Source organism: Ostrea edulis, chromosome 6, assembly GCF_947568905.1.
Source record: "Ostrea edulis chromosome 6, xbOstEdul1.1, whole genome shotgun sequence".
Lineage (NCBI taxonomy): Eukaryota > Metazoa > Mollusca > Bivalvia > Ostreida > Ostreidae > Ostrea > Ostrea edulis.
In genome coordinates, this window is record NC_079169.1 from 10,856,602 (window position 1) to 10,881,986 (window position 25,385).

The following is a 25,385-nucleotide window of genomic DNA, read 5'->3' on the forward strand; positions in this document are numbered from 1 at the left end:
TATTATGTAGCATTTTATATATATTTTGGCGTTAGTCCACAAACATTTTGATCAGCCTTGGATGTTTGTTGTTTGGGTTTTTTTTTTTTTTTGTTTTTTTGTTTTTTTGTTTTTTTTTTTTTTTTAGATCAAACTCATTAAAAAATCATCTGCTAATGTTATTACGGCTTAAACGTATTTTTGTTACGAGAACTTATTACAACTAGTAATTATCAATATCTTATTACTGTTGGTCCATATGTGAAGAAACGGTCCTCCTGTTATACCGGCCAAGTCGACTAACGTGATGCTAATCTGGTATGAACCACGTGGTAAATCTACAGCTTCCCATTGGCCATCGCATGTTTCATTTACTTGTGTGTTGTTTGGATAAGTAATGATACAAGCAGACGATGTCAAGGGCTCGCTTACAGTCCATGCTACAGTTGCGTTACTTTTTGTCAGTGATGGATTTAATGTGAAAGTGAGGCTTGGAGGTGTGACGTCAACTACAAAACACATCATATAATAAGTAAATAGATAAATAGAATAAATAAATGTTTATTCTGTATATAAATGCATACAAACATATATACATAAATACTAAAGATAACCCATGAAAGCACGAAAGCTTCTTTTCCAATGGGGTCGTATTGATGCACGGATGCTTGCGCTAGGGTGTATTTTATGTGGGAGGAAACCGGAGTACCCGGAGGAAACCCACGTGTCCGAGCATGAGACCGACATACCCCTTTACAAACAACCACTGCCGATCGCGGGGATCGAACTCAGGTCGCAGCGGTGAGAAGCGAAAGCGTTACCTTTGCACTACCCAGACACACCCGGACTAAGAAAACTTAAAATCGCAAAACTTTTGCCAAATCAATAATATCAAAACCTATGACTTTTCAACACTATACACGACCATTCCTCACAATAAATTAAAGACTAGAATTTTTGACATCATAGACAGTTGCTTCTTCAACAAAAATTGAAAACGGAAATATTCATATCTAGTGATCAGTCATCCAAAGAATTACTTTTTTAAACACCACTCTGATTCCACGCACAATTACCATGAAGTTGAAATAAAAAATATGCTAGAGTTCCTCATTGACAACATTTTCGTGGTCTTTGGTGATCAGGTCTTCCAACAGTCTGTTGGAATTCCCATGGGCATGAATTGTGCTCCTTTGTTAGCTAACATGTTTCTATATTCATATGAAGTAGAATTTATTCGATAACTTCTACTTGAGAAGAAAAAATCTCTTGCTGTGGCCTTCAATTCGACATTTAGATATATCGACGACGTTTTGTCTATTAACAAAAATAACTTTTATTCATATGTCAATTCGATATATACTCTGAGCTCGAAATACAAGACATCATAGAGTCGTCCACTTCTGCTTCATACTTAGATATCTTTTTGAAAGTAGACATGAATGGAAAACTGACAACTCAACTGTATGACAAACGGGATGATTTCAGCCTCCCCATCGTCAACTTCCCATATTTAGCTGCAATATTCCATTATCACCTCCAAATGGTGTTTATATATCTCAACTCATTCGATATGCAAGAGCTGCGTATGGTCAATTTTTAAATCGAGGCAAGTCGATGGTACTGGGGTTTCAATAGTCTCGATTGAAGTCAGTATTTCTCAAATTCTATGTTCGTTATAACGATCTACAATGTAGTTCGTCAATACAACCTATCATTGGGTCAAATACTGTTTCATACCGATTGTTAGGCCGTTCTTGGCACATTTGTTTTCGCTACGGATACCTCCCTTTACCTGATCAGGATATAGGGTTCACGGCGGGTGTGACTGGTCAACAGGGGATGCTTACTCCTCCTAGGCACCTGGTCCAACCTCTGGTGTGTCCAGGGGTCTGTGTTTACCCAACTATCTATTTTGTATTGCTTATAAGAGTTATGAGATTGATCACTGTTCGTTATCTTCGCTTTTCATACATCTACATTTTTAGAAATTTCAAACCAAAGACAATGTATACTTGAGGTAAAACTTATACAGTACCAATTTTGATGCACCAGATGCGCATTTCAACAAATAATGTCTCTTCAGTGATGCTCAAGTCGAAATTTTGGAAATCCCAAATAAATAATATTAAACTTGTCAGAGCTAAAGGGAAAAACAGAGTGCCAAATTCGTCTAAAGATAAGAGGTTTGCATGAGGGAGATAATCCTTAACTTTGAAATGAATTTCTAAATTTTATCACAGCAATTGAATATGCATCCGTATTTTTAAGCTAGTAACGAAGTACGTAGCTACTGGGCTGTAGAGACCCTCTGGGACTAACAGTCAAACAGCAGAGGCCTCGACCCAGGGGTCGTAATGTAAAACATATACGGTACCAATTTTGATGCACCAGATGCGCATTTCGACAAATAATGTCTCTTCAGTGATGCTCAAGCCGAAAGTTTGGAAATCCCAAATAACTAATATCAAACTTGTAAGAGCTAAAAGGAAAAACAGAGTGCCAAAGATTAGAGCCAAAGAACAAGGTACAATTTTGTACATAAAAAGGCCCAAAAAATTTCTCTGATTTAAATGTCTTAAATCAAGCTTGATATGTGTTTTGAATAAGTTCAATACATGCCAAGTATACTATCTCAACTTGAATCAAAATTATTTCTAATTTCATATCATTATTACGTCATGAATAAGAGTTTTTCCCGCCATTTTTCGAAAAGAGTGATAAATGTTAAATTTTATCCAGATTATTGCTTAGGAAAAGGTGTTCCCATCCGTCGAGCAAAATGCAATTAATATATATTGTGTATTAAGAGAAGACGAAAAATGTATTTGAATGTGAATTTGCTCGCCGCATGGGCTGTATGTTTTCTGAAAGGAAAACACCCTAAATTTTATTTATTTTTCATTGATTTTGGCATTTTTGGCAATTTTATGCCAACTTCACCTTCCTGTCATACAACACAAAGCAATTTCGCTTCAAACTAAACGTAGTTTTGATTTGCTTATATATTCCTTATTTGAATGCCAGATTTTGGGACCCCTGCTGAAATCATCTATTTTCTGGACCAGATGACATTAGAAACTGTACCTACTTCTTCGTCTAAGGATAAGAGCTTTGCATGAGGGAAATAATCCTTAATTTTGAAATGAATTTCTAAATATTATCTTGATCTATAGAATAAAACGCATCATCATATTCCTGTTTCTATCAAAATTGTCTTTTTCAACATAAAATCACTGTTCAGTTTTTTCATATGGGGTAAAGTTTTCGACATTTGAGGATGAAATAATTTTTGTTGGTTTTTATTTTGTGGCTAAATCATCGTCCTTTCTCAATGGTGTTTACATTTCGACTGTTAGTGCATACTTCAAAACAACGAATATTGAACCTCCGAAAACAAAAAACAGATTTTACAGTGCCACAGTACAAAATATTAGAAGTTGTACTTTTGTTAAGACTCATACTGCGTTTGAACTTTTAATTACTAAATAACCGTTATGATCTTTACCAACGAGTTTAGTGATGCGGTGATTTGGGATTGAACACATCCACAGAACATAATCGTGACTTTAAAAAGCATTGGAAAAGGTTTTAAACATTGCTATTTTCTATGAAAAATATAAAGATTGGTATATGTCAATGCAAAATTTATGTTTAAAATAATTATTAATCGACGCCGAAATAGGTTCAGTTGTTAGAGCACCTGACTAATAATACAGGGATCCACGGTTCGATTCCCTAGCTCCTTTTGTTTTACACAGTGAGGAAGCAACAAAGAGACTACATTTGAGTTTAAATGATAAAATGGTCCGTTGCATTTTCTCCCGTCCCGTTACATTTGGTGCCACTGACCAGCCCTGGGCGGAGATATGTACTTTTTGAACGCTAATTCATATCATTTATGTATGCACGTAAATCATTCAATCAAATCGAATAGGATGACATTGAATGACAACATCGTAATGGGAAGTTGGATGGTGTGCTGTTTCTTCATTACCGAAGAAATCAAATTTTGCATAGTCTGATAATCCAAATTCCTATAAAATATGATACAGAACTTGGTAAGCGTAAAATTAGAGACTTGCTGCATGGGGATTTACAACAATCACCCCGCCCCTAGAAAGTATCTATACGTTTTAACATTCCGCTGTAAAAAACAAAATCGCATTAAAGCTCATTGCTTCATTTGATAAATTACTAGTCGGTGCGCAAGGAATTTCAAGTACACTATTTTTGTGTTGAACTGTACATGCATATGCAAGGTGAAGATAACGAACAGTGATCAATCTCATAACTCCTACAAGCAATACAAAATAGATAGTTGGGCAAACACGGACCCCTGCATATATAATATTAAACAAATATAATACTATTTTCACTGTCAATTTCAGAAAAAGGGGTACAAGGGTTATTAGAAGAGGCAGAAATCCCCCGACTCGGGAATATCTGGTTAGACATTGAACAAAGTTAGGGATTTATATACCCTTGCTCTTTGCTAATACTGTTTTTGTTACATGACCCTACCGATAATCCATTGATGTATATAAGGTTGAGCTTTGTTTCCTGACAAATCCTCTATTTCGATACTGATGGAGTAGTTTCCCGCCATCAGATTGGTTCTATTGAAGGATTTGTTGCATTGAATTATGGAAGTTGAAGTGGGAGTGGTCAAATTACAGCTTTCTACCGAAAGAGCCTCGTTTACATCCCATGTCAAGGTGAAAGTCTCGTTGTTGTTCATTTGTATTGGAGACGAAGTAAATGTAAGAACGGGTGGGTCAAATTCCACTTAATTGAAAAAGATGAAACAGAACATAATCGTCTTTAATCATAATGCAAAAATTCATAGAACCAAGAGTTCTCTATTTACATTGCTTTCCACAAATTGAACTATAAGTTTCCTTACCGACCGTGAAGTTCCAGAAGAAGGGCTGTGTGATCCCTTTCCAATCCGATAAACAATCAAAGGAATCAGCGGCAACAGATCCTGATATAAAAAAGTACGTCATATTTATATATCCACAGATCAGTGTATGTACAATAATCAATGCATTTTCCTTTCATCTTTGCTAAAGGTGATTTTATTTACAAACAATGAGAGTGTCAGATGTTTGAACTTGTATTACTAGTAAAACCATGGCAGTGTGATAAGTTGTACTATTAGTAATAACCATGCCAGTAAAATAAATTGTACTATTAGTAATAATCATGTCAGTAAAATAAGTTGTACTATTAGTAATAACCATACCAGTAAAATATATTGTACTATTAGTAAAACCCATGTCAGGTTAATCAATTGTATTGCTAGAATAAATCATGTCAGTGTTTAGGAATTGTATTGCTAGTATAAATCAAGTAAGGTTTTTATGAATTGTATTGCTAGTAAGACCTTTGCATGCTTGTTTCGATTAATGCCATTTTAAGTAAATGACATTGTTGTTGGCGTTAGGAACTTGCTATTGATCTTCGTGGATTTCATGGGCCAGTCTTACCCACGAATTTACGTGTACTCGGAACATTTTTTATACAAATATTTAAAATGAATTTTTGATCATCAAAAACATAATTCCGATAAAATTGTATTAATATGATCGTTACATCAGTAACCCCGTTATTTTTCTTTCGATCAAGCTGTTAAATGTAAAAATACAACAATGGAATTGTTTATTCTGATCTATTTAATCATCAAAACTAGCACCGACAACGTACTCAAAAGTTAGTAATTGCATTCATTCTTTTCAAAGTCCAGCGAGCTTGAAAGCCCCTTTGATTACTTCCGTTTTCTGTGATGTTTTGTAGAGTTTCCTAGTGACATCGTATCGCTTACCCACGAAATTACGTCCCCAAGAACCAGCAAAAGTTGCTTACCCACGAAAATTACCCTCATGATTCCACAGCACCATACCCTTATCACCTGTTTATGTCTCTCAACTGATTCAACACGCAAGAGTTTGTTCTGCGTATAGTCAGTTTTTAAATCGAGGCAAGCTACTGACAAACAAGTTGATGGTACTAGGGTTTCAACAGTCTCGATTGAAGTCAGCATTTCGCAAATTCTATGTCGTTATAATGATCTAGTTCGTCAATACAACATATCATTGGGTCGGATGCTGTCTGACATGTTTCATACGGATTGTTAGGCCGTTCTTGGCACACTGATTTTGACTACAGATAACTCCGTTTACCTGATCAGGATATAGGGCTCAAGGTGGGTGTGACCGATCGACAGAGGATGCTTACTCCTCCTAGGCACCTGAGCCCACCTCTGGTTTTTCCAGGGGTCCGTGTTTGCCCAACTATCTATTTTGTATTCCTTGTGGGAGTTGTGATATTGATCACTGTTCGTTATCTTCACCTTTCATTAGCATTACGGATATATTCAATTTGTTATGTATGCATTTGCGATATTCCTTTGCTATATAAACACGTCAAAACAATATAACTTCAATTTTCAATGAAGTGTTTCAGAGATCAAAGATCATAACGTTGAATGTTTGTTCAAAGCATGGGCATCTATCAAATAAAGAGTGTAAGAAAAAAACTATCAGCAGCTTCCACAGGATGGTTAGCTACGTCTATATGTCTAACTGTCACGGATTACCGTGCTTGAATATGATAAGGTAACCCAGTATTCACAATTTCATAAATTTATTTCAAGTTTACATGGATGAATTATCAGCAATAATTGTTTCTTTATCCGTTTTTACTGCATGGGAGTATGATTCACTCTCCTCCTGACCGATGTCTTGGGAGTTTACGTGACCGATGTCTTGAGAGTTCACATGACCGATGTCTTGAGAGTTCACATGACCGATGTCTTAGGAGATCCCGTGAACGATGTCTTGGGAGATCCCGTGAACGATGTCTTGAGAGTTCACGTGGACACACCTCACGTCATGTTGATGCACCCCAACTGGGTACAAGTTAGTTACTACCGTAGTATTCGGCACAAGCTACAATCTAGGACCTACGACAATAAAGTCAACATATCAAATACATGTAGACATACAGGTTTTCAGGTTGAACCCTTACTTTATATTATCCATGGACATATACACTATATACTGTAATACATATATGTTACTTTATTTTATATATCACTTGGAATGCACAAAATCCTGGGGTTTTATATGCACGAGTTACACCACACGTTCCTAAGAACGAAATTTGATTATGGCCACTACTGGACGCCGTAATTTTACCAACAGGACTAGCGAACAAATACATACAAAAGTGTTTAAACAAAGGCATTGAGCACAAAAATTAGAACCTTTAGGACCTTTTTAACAAAGAAAATACGTTTAAATAATTAAATAAAACTCACTTCAGAAAAACAGAACAAAGGCAATATTTACATTATACTGGCTTTAAACTGTTACTGAATATTGGTATGTTACTGGTAAACTGTATTTAATAGCCAAATGCGTCCTTCTCTCTGGTCTGTCCCCTTCCTACTGAGAGCACAGACTGGCGGTTTAATGCTCTAATACACTGAGGTGTGATAAAGGGTATTTGCAGTTTTGAAAAAGATTCAGAAGCAGGGTAGAGGTGCGTTCCAATTGCTCCAATGTGAATCGAGAAAAAGAAACAAACTATAAAAAGATATGCATTCATTTGAATGTGACACTAACATGTCAAGTACGTAATCAACTCTACTGAGAAAACCTTAGGATTTTATCACGTGACCAATCAACTTCATATTTCATTGAAGGTTTTAAAATATAATGGTTGTATATTTTTTCTAAGTATTTAACTCTAACAATGTTACAGGTATGGTTAGCAAGCATTTTCGTCTAGCAAGATATATTGTTCAGCACACGAGAGGACGATACAAGAATGCAGAACATTGCCATTTTTGTTGACTCTGTTTATCTAGGATATAGCAATCGTAAAAATATGGTTAATATAAAAAGCATCAGATACACAAAACTTACAAATTATTTCAATATTGTGGAATATTTTTTATTTTTATATTTTTATTGACAAAAAACCTTGACCGATCAAAACCAATCCAAACTGTGTGATGTTTTTCGCGCCTGTTAAACTGATTTGTTGTTTTGTAAACATTTCCATAGAATAAACAAATATATCTACCACCTCCCCAAACCACAACTATGAGAATGTGACTATAAAATTGTATTTTACCTGAACTAACGAGAACGTAGTACTCTCCTAAAGGTAGAACTGAACCTGCAAACGAATGTTTAAACTTAGAGAGTCGTTCTATTTGTGATATCACTATTGGTTCATTTCGTCAAATCAAAGTTAAAAGAGTTACCCAACGTCACTGTGACCTCGCGACCTCCCGAGACCGGAAATGAAGCTACAGCCGGGTCTGTCATATTAAATGTGTGTGCCTCAGTTCCATTGGCGTGGTGTATTGTTAAGAATTTGTCTGTTGTGGGACGAACAAACTGTCAAAGAAAGAAATACTACATAGAGAAATTTATTATACATGTTCAATCACCGAATCTAAGAAACATTATCATGAAGCCATCGAAAGTTCATCATGGCGACTGTTGCTTCTGGTTTAAGGACAAAACTCAACTGATCGGTTTTAGAGTTTACATAAGTTCGTTTCTTGTATCTGACGTCACAATGGTCTGATTGATTAGGAGTTTCATCTTACCTTTCTGCCAAAGCACATCTTTAATGTTTTGATGAGATGTGCTTCTATTTCTCCCAATGGTGTTAAACATCCTTGTGTGAGCTCTATTGAAGGAGGGGCTGCAAAAATTGTATAATACATATAATGTATGTCGTTACACTCTGACTCGATGAGAAGCGATGAAACAAACTAGATCTATAAAATTCCTAGTCAGAGTTTATCACAGTGATAGCATTATTAATATCACGTTCTTTTTTCATTCCATTTCACATTGCATTTCAGCAAAATATCAACTACATGATGACTGGAATGTTACTTTACGGTTTCGTTTTGGAACAAATCGAAATTATACATAGCATAAGATGAAGTATGATAATGAATCACAACTGTATGCTCTTTATTGCAATCGATCAATTGTTTTTAGCCAAGAATCCAACAAATCAACTTACTTTCTTTCAGCAGATCAATACAAGTCAAGGTTGAAGAAAGTCTGAAAAATCGATATATTTTTTTTTTACAAAATAACTTCAAAGAATTCAAAACTTGAGGTATTATTTATTATTTTTCATTTCATGTAATTCTGTAAGTTGAAATGAATGCCGACTCATAACTTGTTTTCAATTTCTGCATTGAAACACATCAAATGAAGCCCGCGCTGACTACTCGTTGGTGACCACGTGACTGTAATTGACCACTCCCTGCCGGAGGCACCATAAGGGGACAAACTAGTTTTTGTCGTTCCTATTGGTCCCATTAGTGATATTTTTGTAACTCTACAAATATAAATTTCAAAATATGATACATGAAATATATCGAAAAGCTCCATCAAATCGATAGAATGATAATCTTACGTGTGTGATGCCTTTTTACTTCTTGCTACGAGTGTCTGGCGAAATGTATTCGTAACAACATGGCAGCTACCTTCGGGAGGGGTGGGGGTTACAAAGGAAGGTGTATCGTTACAGTCCAGGGGGTCGTCAAACACTGTTATCAGAAACTGAAGCGGAACGGAGCTGAGGACTATGTTGGGTGCAACGCTTGAAAAGTCTTCGATCTGAATGTGCACACCATAGGTTCCTGTCCCGGAAGTCGCATTGTATGAGAACATGCACGTGTCCTACAGTGTGGTGTGAGATAAAAAAAATATTTTAGAATAGAACTATGAGTGGTATGATAATTGTATTCCCAAAGCAAACCATTTATAGCATTCCTTTTCTGTTAATCGAATGATTGCAGTAAAAAATTCAAATTTAGTAACCGGAGCCGAAGGCTCAATCAAGATCTATCAACTTCTGTTTGGCGTCTGCCTGTCTGGGTAGATTAAACCTAAACCTTCCCATGAAGCATTCTTATTTTTCAAATGAAGGAAGATGGCCATTCCAAGAGGCGATACAAAATGAATATATGAAATAAACTGGGGTGTAAAAATATCTCTAACCTTTTTTATATCCCTATAGCCTTCTGGGGCCAGGGTCATTATATGTGCTTGTTGTTTCAGATATGATTGCCTAGGAAACTACAAGGCTACAATTTGCCAACTAAATATGGAAGCATACTCATATAGTAGACAATATGATTTGTTCAATTCGTGAACTCCGGGATCAGAACGTAGTCATAATGGAGACTCATTACAAAGGAAATGGTAGCAGATTTTCTGTCGAGAACTACAGGGGAACATTTTGATTTTACAATTGTATGCAATCATCCCCATGTAATGCTGGATCAAGTTTCTTAAATCCATAAACCCTGGGTTCAAAGCGAGGTCATAGAATTTCACACTGGAAATGTAATGCTAGAATTCTCAAGACCAATACAGGTACCAATTGTCTGATTTCAAGCGTCTTCATTAAGTAAAAAACTCCTAAACTCCTAAACTAGAGAGTCCCATGTCAGTCCGGGTTAGAATAAGTCCTCAGTACCCCTTGCTTATCGTAAGGGGCGATTTAATGGGGCAATCCTTTGAATGAGACCTTAAAATTCGAGGTCCCGTGTCACAGGTGTGGTACAATAAAGATTCATCCTTCCTCAAATCTGTAAATGCCGAATGTAAGCCTAGATTTTGTAGCCCTTCACCGGCAATGGTGAGGTCTTCAAAGGAGTGAAAAATTCTCGAGTAGGACGTTAAACAATATAAAACCAAACAAACCCCATTTTATTGGTCAACCCACATAGTACCAGGGTATTTAGAATATTGAAAACAAATTCTTAGTGTATATCTTCACAAGGATAATCAGTGTGAAAGGCGAAGATAACGAACAGTGATTAATCTCATAACTCCCATAAGCAATACAAAATAGATAGTTGGGCAAACACGGCCCCTGGACACACCAGAGGTGGGATCAGGTGCCTAGGAGGAGTAAGCATCCCCTGTTGACCGGTCACACCCACCGTGAGCCCTATATCCGGATCAGGCAAACGGTGTTATCCGTAGTCAAAATCAGTGTGCCAAGAATGGCCTAACAATTGGTATGAAACACGTCAGACAGCTTTTGACCCAATGATATGTTGTATTGACGAACTAGATCGTTATAACGACCATAGAATTTGCGAAATGCTGACTTCAATCGAGACTGTTGAAACCCCTGCACCATCAACTTGTTTGTCAGTAACTTGCCTCGATTTAAAAACTGACTATACGCAGAACAAGCTCTTGCGTATCGAATCAGTTAAGAGATATAAACACCATATGCAGGTGATAATGGAATATTGCTACCTAAATATGGGAAGTTGACGATGGAGAGACTGAAATCATCCGGTTTGTCATACCGTTGAGTTGTCATTTTGCCGTTAATATCTACTTTCAATAAAATATCTAAGTATAAAGAAGAAGTGGACGACTCTGTGGTGTGTTTTATTTCGAGCTCACAGGGATATATCGAATCGACATATGAATGAAATTTATTATTGTTAATAGACAAAACGTCGGCGATATATCTAAATGTCAAATTGAATGCCACAGCAAGATATTTTTTCTTCTCAAGTAGAAGTTTTTGAATAAATTGAATTTCATCTTTGAAAGGGCAGTTGGAGTATAAGTACGATTACCAAAAGTGGAATTCATGCCAAGTTCGTTTGAAATACAGTTGTAATAATGAGCCTTACAAACAAAGACAATGTTGTTACTAGCTTTGTCAGCTGGAACCAAAACATATTCTTCATGTAACCTACATGTATCTAATTCTTTTACCTCTTCTGGTTTATTAAACACAGAAGGATAGATGGTACGTACTTTTGTTTTAATATGTCTAATAAGGGATTTCAATATTCCTCTGATACTTTTAATCCATTCTGACAATTTATCAAGTTCTTCATTTTCATATTTAGCCCATCGTCTAGCATAATCTTCGACAGAATTCATAATAGAGATGAAGTTCTGTCGCCAATTAAAAGAACGAGGTTCTCTATATTTAGGACCTTTTAGAATAAGTGATTTGAGGTCCTCATTTTCAACTATATCAACATCACCAGTAATGACATGCTCAGCTGGACTAAAGTTGAAAGAAGATGGAGAACAAGAAAACGTTGGTGGATTACGTATAAGATGGTCTATATCTAGGCACTGCAAAGTTTGTGGGGCGAACGCTCTAACCTCTCGGCCACCGCGGTGCCTTAGAATATTGAAAACAATTTTTTTCGTCTACATCTCCACAACGAGAAGCATTGTGCGATTTGTCAGATTGAAATACAAGTATACTCATCAGGTATAATCAGTTTGTTAATTGAATATCCCCTTGGTCACAATAGGGGTTAGAGTTATACATAACACATTTGAGGGAAAAGATAGGAAATGAATCTAAAGATTAATATACATACATACATCTGCACTTCGGTAGCATTCACTTCATTTAGTATCCAGTTATGCATATAAAGTTTAGGTCATTCTACGCATGTAATCAAGAGTTCAAAATAATAGTACTAGTTACTGTAGATAACAATCGTTGACTTTCTTTTGATAGTTACTGTAGATAACAATCGCTTACTTTCTTTTGATAGTTACTGTAGGTAACAATCGTTTACTTTCTTTTGATAGTTACTGTAGATAACAATCGTTTACTTTCTTTTGATAGTTACTGTAGATAACAATCGTTTACTTTCTTTTGATAGCTACTGTAGATAACAATCGTTTATTTTCTTTTGATAGTTACTGTAGGTAACAATCGTTTACTTTCTTTTGATAGTTACTGTAGATAACAATCGTTTACTTTCTTTTGATAGTTACTGTAGATAACAATCGTTTACTTTCTTTTGATAGCTACTGTAGATAACAATCGTTTATTTTCTTTTGATAGTTACTGTAGATAACAATCGTTTACTTTCTTTTGATAGTTACTGTAGGTAACAATCGTTTACTTTCTTTTGATAGTTACTGTAGGTAACAATCGTTTACTTTCTTTTGATAGTTACTGTAGATAACAATCGCTTACTTTTTTTGGATAGTTACTGTAGGTAATGTAAAACTTATACGGTGCCAATTTTGATGCACCAGATGCGCATTTCGACAAATTATGTCTCTTCAGTGATGCTCAACCGAAATGTTTGAAATCCGAAATAACAATGAAGTAACAATCGTTTACTTTCTTTTGATACTGGTAGATGAGGATTGTCAATCTATTTTGATCTATGGCCATTATAGTATAAACTACGATAGACGAAAATTTTGGCGTTTATGTATGAATTAGCACAGCCTCCAGTAGATTGATAACCCCATCTACCCTACAAAATTAGATAATATTTTGATGATGGAGCGTTTTTTAAACGAAGAAAATATAATCCATGGCAAGTGTGTCATTATTTTACTACCTATTAATAAGAGTACTTCTTTAATAGCTCATCCAGGGAACTAACATTCCGTATCTTTTGTAATTCCTGTTCATTAAAAGCTTATCTACTGTACTTCCTGTCTATTACAAACAGTATATATTGTACTTCCTGATCATTACCAACCGTATCTATTGTACTTCCGGAAAGTCCGCCACAGAGATATCCACACTCGTTGGAGTCGGAGCCGGAAAAACGACAGCGGACGATGTCCCCGTCAGCATCAATAACTGGAACAGATACCAATGTCTATACATAGACAAGATATGATATAACATGTAAATAAATAGGTCAATGTATAGAAACTAAAGAGGGCTATGATCTTATATCATATCATTGTCAAGACATCTTTATATAAAATGTCGCTATAAATTGAAAACGATAAATTATTTTCCATTTTTATTAATTTGATTACATGTCATACTTGTAAAACTTATACGGTACCAATTTTGATGCAACAGATACGCATTTCGACAAATAATGTCTCTTCAGTGATGCTCAAGCCGAAATTTTGGAAAATCAAAATAACAATAAACTTGTAAGAGCTAAAAGGAAAACTAGAGTGCCAAAAACTGGAGCTAGATTCGTCTAAGGATCAGAGCTATGCATGAGGGAGATAATCCTTAATTTTGAAATGAATTTCTAAATTTTATCACAGCAATTGAATATGCATCCGTATTTTCAAGCTAGTAACGAAGTACTTAGCTACTGGGCTGCAGATACCCTCGGGGACTAACAGTCCACCAGCAGAGGTCTCGACCCAGGGGTCGTAATGTAAAACTTATACGGTACCAATTTTGATGTACCAGATACGCATTTCGACAAATAATGTCTCTTCAGTGATGCTCAAGCCGGAATTTTTGAAATCCGAAATAACAATAAACTTGTAAGAGCTAAAAGGAAAAACAGAGTGCCAAAGACTGGAGCCAAATTCGTCTAAGGACATAGTTCCTATTTTTCTTTAACATGAAAAATCAACACGTTTCGCAATTATCGTCTTGATTACATTTTGACAGCATCATACCAACTGCGTTCTACAATGATTTACCAGGTATTTTGAACGTGTGGAAGCATCCAGAGAGGAGGCGAACCAAGGGTGCCATGGTAACGACAGGAGAGGAGTTGATGACCCCGGTATCTACCCTCGTCGCTAAGTCCGCAGTCATGGTCATCCTCATGTTGTCATTAGCCTGTACACCGCTTAAGGTCATCCAACAACAGTCCTCCAATCTAGTAACATTGAACACAAGGAAGAAAGATTTGGTAACTAGAAGATAAGTTTTGAAACTCTAAATTTCATTAATCTACACAATATATTTTTGTCAAAACTAAGGGAAACAGTTGTCCATTGGCCCAATACGATTGATGTGAAATCCCTGTCAAAAATAATTATTTATTATTATTTTTATCTTTCATCTACTCTTTTTATAGGTAACCCAATATTCGGTCAATGCCCCTATCACAAGGGTTAAACCCGCTTCGACCCTAAACTCCCCGTAACCATAAATAAAGAAATGGATCGAACTCTGACCTCGATAAAACTCTACCCACTTGCATCAAACGCCCCAAAAATTCTAAAATCGTTTTAAGATACCTAATTTACTGATTAACGTGCATAAAATGATTAAACCAACATTAATGTTTGAAAATATTAGCATTATTCATCAATTTGTAATTTTGATCGGTTCACTATTTTGTATTGTTTATAGGAGTTATGAGATTGATCACTGTTCGTTATCTTCACCATTCATCTAACTTCGTATCGGAAAGCAAATTTTGCCTCCTATATATATCAAATTTTCGCACCTTAAGCGAAATACCATTACAATTACGATATATATGTGTTCCATATACATAGAATTTTCAAATATTGGTTAAAGTCGTTATCAAAATCTAATGGTACGAAACGACAAATGGATTTTACAAATCAAAAATGAATCCTTATCACTCGGTTTAGGCTGTATCTGGTCAGAAAATCATGTATACTTCAAACTTTTTTTCTGTTATTTTACAACAAAGAATTTTAGATGTATATCAACAAAAATGTTTATAGAACATCAGGGCCGTAACTGCCGATGAGGCAGACGAGGCAACTGCCTCGTCTGATTTTTTGGCAAAAAAGAAAATAAAATTATATAAATGTTATATTATAGGATATATGTTTAAAATGAAGACAAGCACCTTTGTCTTTGACACCATATTACGATTCTTTACATAGTACAAATGAAACACAAACATGATAAATTGGGATTTAAAAAGTGTCATTTTCAGTCGTAAAGTCAATCGGCGGCCCCCAATCCCCTGCCTCCCCTGATTTAGAACCCTACTTACGGCCCTGAACATATTGTAAGCTCTTCAAAAGGATACTTATATCAACACCTTACTGATAATTTCTGCCTGCAAACATATTTAACCAAACTTTCAGATAAAAGATATAGGAAAGTGTTAACCAATTTAGATTGTCTAATCTTCTTAATATTAAAATAGGCAGAGACCACAAGTTATATCTGGTCAGAAACTCGGGTAGACTACATGTATATGTTTTGTCTGTTATAAACAGACACAATAACGTAAACAAATCTAACAGAATATATACATGTTGTGACCTTTATGTTATTGAGGACGAATTTCATTTTATATCAAAAGACGTCCACTGTACTGTAAAACGATCGGGGGGTGGGGGTGGGGGGGATTGAAAAATTATCATTATTCTAGACCGAATGTTTTTAAATCTAAATTTATTCAATTATTTTCAAAAAACTAGTAATGTCACCGATCTTTTGACACTGGGAAAATTTTTGAGTGTTGTTATATTAGTCTAAAAGAAAATTTCATATTGATGTTTAATTTCATTTCTTTACTAGATACGTTCTCTCCCTCTCTCTCTTCTCTCTCTCTCTCTCTCTCTCTCTCTCTCTCTCTCTCTGGATTACCTGTAATTACCATTGTACTTGTTACTCTGATGAGCTTTGTGCTCTCTCTCTCTCTCTCTCTCTCTCTCTCTCTCTCTCTCTCTCTCTGGATTACCTGTAATTACCATTGTACTTGTTACTCTGATGAGCTTTGTGCTCTCTCTCTCTCTCTCTCTCTCTCTCTCTCTCTCTCTCTCTCTGGATTACCTGTAATTACCATTGTACTTGTTACTCTGATGAGCTTTGTTCTCTCCCTCTTTTCTCTCTCTCCCTTTTCTCTCTCTCTCTCTCTTTTCTCTCTCTTCTCTCTCTCTCTCCTCTCTCTCTCTGGATTACCTCTAAGTACCTTTGTACTTGTTACTCTGACGAGCTTTGTGCTCTCTCTCTCTCTCTTCTCTCTCTCCTCTTTTTTTCTCTTTTCTCTTTCTCTCTCTCCTCTCTCTCTCTCTCTCTAGATTACCTGTAATTACCATTGTTCTTGTTACTCTAACGAGCTTTGCTCTCTCTCTCTCTCTCTCTCTCTCTCTCTCTCTCTCTCTCTCTCTCTCTCTCTCTCTCTCTCTCTCTCTCTCTCTCTCTCTCTCTCTCACCTACATTTATTAGTGTACTTGTTCCTCTGATCAGTCAGTTGGCTCAAAGAAATAAAGATTGGTTGATATACATAAACTCACTGTTCGTTATCTTCACCATTTCACTACTATTCATCTCAAAGTTGTAATAGACGTCTCCAAAAAAGTGAAAAAATTCTCGAGAAGGACGTTAAGCAAGACACAATCAATCGATCAATCATAACTGTGATATATGTCGCAATTAGATAAATTATAGGTTTATCCAACACCCATTGGGTAAAGGCACTTCGGGTTGGTGCGCGAAGGTAAAAACACAATAATATAACCTCAAGCATGCATCTGAACTCATGACGTAGGCGAGATAATCAGTATTAAAATGAGAGAAATAGAACATCTATAACAGTTATTCTATATCATTTCTTTTATCTGTTGAAGTTAGTTCGGTTTGAATATATTTTATTTTAACTGAATTTACACAAGTTCTTAAAACTTAGAATGTTCTATCTCATATACATGCAAACATAAGAATCTATTTCTGTATCTGGTACAACATACACTGTAAATATAATCTAGCGCATTGAAATCAGTGTTACACCATTTCAAATCATTGAATAAAGCAAATATAAATCACCAAGTAAAATTCTACCAGTGCATTCCACTTTGCATATAATGTAAATATATGATTACATGATCAGAAAGTAAGATTCAGAAACGTCAACTTATTTCTGATAATATTAATGATATATATATTTATTATATACCCATCAATGTATCGTTCGTTGATACTGTGGATTTCACAGCGTGTGATCCGGTTTTCCGGATCACCACACTGTGGTTTTCTGATTCCGTATCAGTATCCTCTGAAACTGATGCCGTCACAATGACGTCACAATGCATCAACGCAACGTTATTTGTGGAAAATGTTGACCGCGTCACAAACGAAACAGCGTATACAAAACATAATTTCATGGTATGTCTGTGTTTTTGATAGTTTGAATTACATTTATTATCTTAGAAATGTGGATCTAAAATGCAGAAGGGGGTATATAATAAATTTATCATTACTACAGTAACTTGATCCGAAGAGTTGGATCACGTCTCGTTGACAGGCGCGGATCATCAGATCAAACTCGACGCTTCGCGTCTCGTGTGATCTGATGATCCGCGCCTGTCAACAGATCAGATCACACGAGACGCGAAGCGTCGAGTTTGATCTGATGATCCGCGCCTGTCAACGAGACGTGATCCAACTCTTCGGATCAAGTTACTGTAGTAATGATAAATCTATTATATACCCCCTTCTGAATTTTAAATCCGCATTTATAAGATGATACATGTAATCCAAATTATCAAAAACACAGACATACCATGAAATTATGTTTTGTGTACGTAGTTTTGTTTTGTGACGCGGTCAATATTTTCCACAAATAACGTTGCGTTGATGCATTGTGACGTCATCAGTTTCAGAGGATACTGATACGGAATCAGAAAACCACAGTGTGGTGATCCGGAAAACCGGATCACACGCTGTGAAATCCACAGTATCAACGAACGATACATTGATGGGTATATAATAAAACTAGATAAAATTTATCAAAATTGACTGTATTGGTAGATAAATTAAAGTGCATGATGTTGTAGGCGTGTTAAGTTACCAACACTCTGACAATGCATCCGAATCACGTGATATCGTCTTTTGTAGTGAGCGAGGTACATGTATTCCAGGTAGGTGATATAATTCAAACATAATGGGGAAGTCTTAACAAAAGTTTTGCTTAGCTTTCTTAAAAATTATCATCGATATAGAGTACAATTAGCGCCGTACGAAATTAAAAAGCTTTTAATGATATACAAAGATACATTGTAGCCTAAACGATTTAGCTGCACCTACGATTGCCCACATATATTAGTATGGGCGGAACCAAACACCTGTGGGAAGTTCAGCTAATGAGGAAACTCCAAGCTTAAACTCAGAGTTATATACCATTTGTGGCGAATTTGTGCACCATGTAACATTTAAGTCATAAAAGTGCAAATGTCAATGAGTTGAATTAGGTAGATGTTAACAGGATACAAGAAAATGTATTTTTATAAATATACTTTGGGTCGTTAGCCTATAGTCATTTCACTTCATCTTTTGTGAGAGTTAACACTGCATCGAGTTTTGATTTCAACGAACAATATGGCGCTGATACTAAGAATACTTTTTCCTCCTACAGATATCGTCTGCTTTTAATGAAATTTTTAAATCTGTACATATATATGTTGTTTCTTTCCTTTTTATGTCTCTTTCGGAATTTTTTATATTTACTTCTTTGCCTAGATTATGAAGGGTCAATCGCTACCTATGTATACATCTTAGCTTTGATGCGGCCATGACGGGACTCGAACTCACAACCTCCCGCCTACGAACGAACGCTCTGCCACTGAGCTACCGCGACCAGTTTGTAGATTAATGTATATATTTTGATATACTATATGATACCACAGTAGAATTTAGAGATATCTGGTTTGCTTTGATTATCACCGTCTCGTGTTGATCAAGGGGCGTATTTACCTGAATTGGTATTTGCTCCCCGATGTGGGGAGAGTATACTTGAATGACCCTTCTCCCAGTGACCAGTCCTGACTGGCGCTGTAAGCGATACATGTCCCCCGCATGCTGCTAATGTCCGTGTTACAGCCCACCCTACAGTACAGACTGGCACTGACCGACAATACACCCTGAGAAGAAATTTTGTTGTCATCACAGTAAGCTCCCGAGCTAAAGCTTCTTCTCCAGGCCATCTGGTAGGAAATTTCAATCTGCAATTAACAAGTTCAGATCAGCTAATATAAGCTCCTTGCGAGTTAGTCACTGTTTTATTTCAGAAATACGTAAGGCTAGCCATTTCAAATAATGTTGTGAAAACTGTGTCTCTCAAGTTCGGGGTCAGAGGTCACTCCCAAGTTCGGGGTCAGAGGTCAGCGTAAAAGACTATTAAAAACAAATGATAGATTCGCTCGTATACACGATTATCATACATAACATCTAATCTTGATTAGATTGTACAATCCAGAACGTGATACATGGACCATGAAAGGTGAAGATATCGAACAGTGATCGATCTCATAACTCCTATAAGCAATACAAAATAGATAGTTGGACAAACACGGACCCCTGGACACACCAGAGGTGGGATCAGGTGCCTAGGAGGAGTAAGCATCCCCTGTCGACCGGTCACACCCGTCGTGAGCCAGGTAAACCATGTAAAACGGGGTAATACGGGGTTATCTTAACCCAATCAACTTTGTTTCCTTCATTTATACTTTAACTCAGACATATCCCTGTCAGGGCATAGTCGGAGTAGCGGTTCTTTGTGTGACGTCAGATTTGTCGTGTTTGCGTCAAGCAACAAAACATTTAAAGTGAACAAAGATGTCGCAAAGTTTTATAAAGCAATACAAGTTGGAACTGACAGCATTTTTCAACTATCCAATTATGCACCTAATAACAATATAATGAATAATATAATCCCCAAAATCTGAAGAAAAAATCAGCAAAATAAACAAAGAAATATTGTTTTTTTTCCGTACAAACCGCCATTGCGTTGTATACACGGACATGGGAACGATGATTGCCGAACATAATCGGATTGCTGAGACCGAGGTCATATTCAAAGACGTGAGTAAATACAATTTTCGTTTCTTTTAAAATATTACATCGTTTCATGAATGATAAGAAGTACTTTGGTGTCAGAAAGTAAGAATTATGCAAATGTGCCACTGAAATGAAATTTTGGTAGTAAATTTGCTATAAAAACTGGAATGTAAAATTGTTTACAAAATCTCACACGTGCTCAGTGCCCCTATTCCGGGTTTTTTTCTCTCTCGAACTGGTGACCTCCTAGGTCAATGCATACATGTATCTCATATTACGAGCGGGAATTACGGACGGATGACAATGATTCATGAATCGACATTTTCTGCTGATTTGACGGGTTTGTTCCTTCAGATTCACTCCGATTCTGTGAACTTATATATATTCAATCACAAATATGTTAAATATTTGTTCTTTTATTTTTCAATTTATTTAACGCCAGTTACAGCTTGTATCACGATTTAAGCTGAACATTTTCAATTTATTTTTCCATTAATAGTGTTTAGAATGCTTAAGATACCTTTATCTGTGATGATCAGCAAACATTTTCGAGGTACATGGGAGACACAGAGCTCACAATTCTTTTATGTAAACAAGGCTTGTGCCATGTTTTTGTTTACATAGGTTAAATATACTAGTGAAAGTTTGTTTAAAGCAGATTTTTCAATTACATTTTAATTCTGAAGACAATTTTAAAAATAGTTTCTAGTGTTTAGCACATCTCATTTTGTTTTTAACATTATATTTTCGATTAAGTAATCTATATGTAAACAAAAACATGGCACGACCCTTGTTTACATGCAAAGAATTGTGAGTGATGTATCTCACTTGTAACTAAAAAACTGATATTCAAATTTTGGTTGACCAATAGAAATACTTTAATTAAGCATTATAAACAATAACAAGAGGCCCAAGGGCCACATCACTCACCTGAGTCACCTTGGCTCAATTTAAAGATTTTATTTGTATGCAAAACTTTGACCCCCCCCCCCTTGTGACCACATCCTACCCCTGGAAGCCATGATTTTAACAAACTGAAATCTGAAATATGTCAGAAAGCTTTCATGTAAATATCAGCTTTTCTGGCTCAGTGGTTCTTGAGAAGAAGAGTTTTAAAGATTTTCCTTATATATTTGTATGTAAAACTTTGATCCCCTATTGGGGCCCCATCATACCCCCAGGGGCCATGATTTGAATATACTTGAATCTGCATTATGTCAGAAAGCTTTCATGTAAATCTCAGTATTTCTGGCTCAGTGGTTCTTGAGAAAAGATTTTTAAAGATTTTTCCTATATATATTTGTATGTAAAACTTTGATCCCCTATTGTGGCCTTATCCAACCCACGGGGACCATGATTTTAATAAACTTGAATCTGTACTATATCAGAAAGCTTTCATGTAAATCTCAGTTTTTTCTGATCCAGTGGTTCTTGAGAAGAAGATTTTTAAATGACCCCACACTTTTTTGCATTTCTGTGATTATCTCCTCTTTGAAAGGGACACGGTCCTTCATTTGAACAAACTTGAAAGCCCTTTACCCAAAGGATGCTTTGTAACAAGTTTGGTTCAAATTGGCCCAGCGGTTCTTGAGTAGAAGTCGAAAATGTGAAAAGTTTACGACGACGCCGACGACGACAGACAACAGACAAATTTTGATCAGAAAAGCTCACTTTAGCCTTTGGCTCGGGTGAGCTAAAAATGGAATAATAAATTTTTTTTAAAAAAAATTCAGCTCAAATCGTGTCCATGCCCCTTTAAAAATTACTTGACGGTTAAAGGTGGGAATGGAAATTTTAAAGAAATGAAACTGGACAAAATGTTGGAACACCTTGACCCCACAATTGGGGGTGCAGAATAGTGATCTTAAAAGGTACGGAATTCCAACCTTGATTTACAAGTTTTACAAGTTGACATACTTAGTTATGTTACAGCGATAGAGAAAAAACTAGTCTTATAGTAACATAGGACAGAACACAGCGATAGAGAAAAAAACTAGTCTTATAGTAACATAGGACAGAACACAGCGATAGAGAAAAAACTAATCTTATAGTAACATAGGACAGAACACAGCGATAGAGAAAAAAACTAGTCTCATAGTAACATAGGACAGAACACAGCGATAGAGAAAAAACTAGTCATGATTATAGTAACATAGGACAGAACACAGCGATAGAGAAAAAACTAGTCTTATAGTAACATAGGACAGAACACAGCGATAGAGAAAAAACTAGTCTTATAGTAACATAGGACAGAACACAGCGATAGAGAAAAAACTAGTCTTATAGTAACATACGACAGAACACAGTGAGATATCCCCGCTAACTCTTACTCGTTCCTCACCCTGCAGTTCGTGCTAGAAACATGTGAACACTTCGGCAACCACACACAAGGATGCAAATTCAATTGGTATCTAATGATTTTTTCAATTAATATATCCACTCCATATGATATAACTAATATGCATGGTTTCTGCACATAACGTTGTAGCAGATACTTCTGTGGCTTCCGAAATGTCACGTCAAATATACGGTGAAAATTTCAATTCGAGTGTGTGCCACTCAGGGGTACAGTTTCCCTATGGGGTAGGGGGCAATGAACCGATCTCGAAGTTATGGGTTATCAATGAGATACATGTATACATTATTTCTAAAGAATAAATATGGATTACAGCAATGAATCTATTTAAACATTATACCTATGTTTTCTTCTTGCATTCTTTTAAATTAGCACACTTAAAGACATTTTACAAGTGTATTATGCAAACGCTAGACCTATTTGGTATAAAACACAGTAACCATTTCTCAATAACCACGTATTTACATGTACAAAAGGATCCAATGTAAAATGAATAATGTTATTTAAAATTTGATTGTGAAAATTCAACATGTATAAAATATGTATTATCTGATGTGCATAATTCAGTTGTTGATTGTCTTTAAGATCAATATTCTCGAAACAATTTTATCCAAAAGTGGGTTTGGTAAAAAGAGGAAATTAATTCTGATTCGAAACTACCCTATATATTGCTGAGGATATCGTCTAAATATTTGGCCTTTCCGGTGTTTTAAAAATCATGAATCTTATTTGCGCTTTCTCATCTCTGTTCAAATACGCTTTAACTGTAATTCCTCTGATGCTGCGTAATTGAACTAGATAATTGAGCGATTAAACTTTTCTCAATTATTGAAATTAATGCTCTGTTTACATTGTAAAATGTTGGGTGAATTAGACAACAGCTTATCTGATGTCGTGGAGGAAGTAATTGAAACTCTGGGGTGTGAAAACAAATTTTTAATTGACACAGAAAATGTCATTCTCACTGTGGGAAAACTTTCATAACAAAACATTACTTGTCGGGTCATTTTCAAGAAGACATAATCAAAATAACACCTCTGTTTACATTATGGCAAGTATTTTTTCTTCTAAAATTGACCTTTATAATAATGCCAAAGGTTATATTTTCTCAAAGTGAATAGTTTTTACATTATGTTGTTGATGCAGCAAACACCGCCTTGTTGGCCCCGTATTTTTCTAAAATATGAAATAGTTTAACCCACTGATACCGTGCCCTTATTCTTTGGCCGGTCCCTTTTGGACCCCCCTAAAATACAAGACTTTAGCGTTAAAAAGCATATACTCAACTTTTATAACCTCTTTGTAACTGGCCTGTACCACATATTGCTACTATTTTAAGTCGCCCTGAATCACTCAGGTGACCTATTGTCGTTGGTCGTCGTCCGTGAACAATTTCACATCTTTAACTTCTTGAAAACTACATGGCCAATTGTTACTGTTTCTTTAGGATAAGAGAAATCTGAATCGTGAAATTTCTGATCATAGCTTCCCCAAAGCCTTATGGGTGGGGCCAAAACTGTAACAAAGATGCTATTTTTCAAACCCTTCTCTACTCCCACACATGTGTGAGGAAAACTCAATTGCATGGTTATGATGTCCATGATTGATTAAATATTGTTTAACGTTCCTCTTGAGAATATTTCACTCATATGGAGACGTCACCACTGCCTGTGAAGGGCTGCAAAGTTTAGGCCTATGCTCGGTACTTATGACCATTGAGCAGGGAGGGATCTTTATCGTGCCACACCTGCTGTGACATGGGACCTCGGTTTTTGCGGTCTCATCCGAAGGAACAACTCATTTAGTCGCCTCTTACGACAAGCTAACCCGCATCCTCACGGGATTATGATGGCCATGAAGCCCTTTACCAAATTTGTGAATTTGGTTGGTCAGGAGTTCAATCTCTAGGATGGGGCAAATATGGCCATATGGTAAAGCTATATCAAATCTTCTTGTGGTTCATTTCCTAAATTCTTTTTCTAATGTGTTTTGTATAGCTCTACTCTTAGACTTGTGTGAGAAAAACTAAATGCATGGTTATGATGTCCATGAAGATCTCTACCAAAATTGTGAAATTCACGGCCCCTTGGTCAGGGGTTTAGACCTTAAGGTAGGGCCGATATGGCTCTCTACTCTATTGAAAATTGATTAAATCTTTAAAAATCTTTTATTCTCAGACGTGTGAGAGGAAAACCTAAATGCATGGACTATGGTACTCGGGTGACCGTTATGACCTGTGGGCCTCTTGTCTAAAGAGTGAAATCTGACCGTCTCCAAACACAGTGCGCTATAGCGTGATTAATCTGACTTCCTCTATTGCAATGAGGAACTTCAACACAATCAGCCCCATTCTCTATTAGAAATATGTATTTCATGCAAATCGTGACTGTATTTTGGTGTAAACTCTCTATAAAGAGAAATGTGTATTCACTTTTTGTTGCTAGATATATCATTGCAGCCTTTTTTATTTTTGTGTACGTTGTCTTCATGACATCACCCTGCT

The 25,385-nt window shown here is 36.1% G+C and overlaps 1 pseudogene; it reads right to left on the bottom strand.

Moving 5' to 3' along the window:
- LOC125645516 (uncharacterized) overlaps positions 1-25,385 on the bottom strand; it is a 72,272-nt pseudogene that overhangs the window by 20,440 nt on the left and 26,447 nt on the right.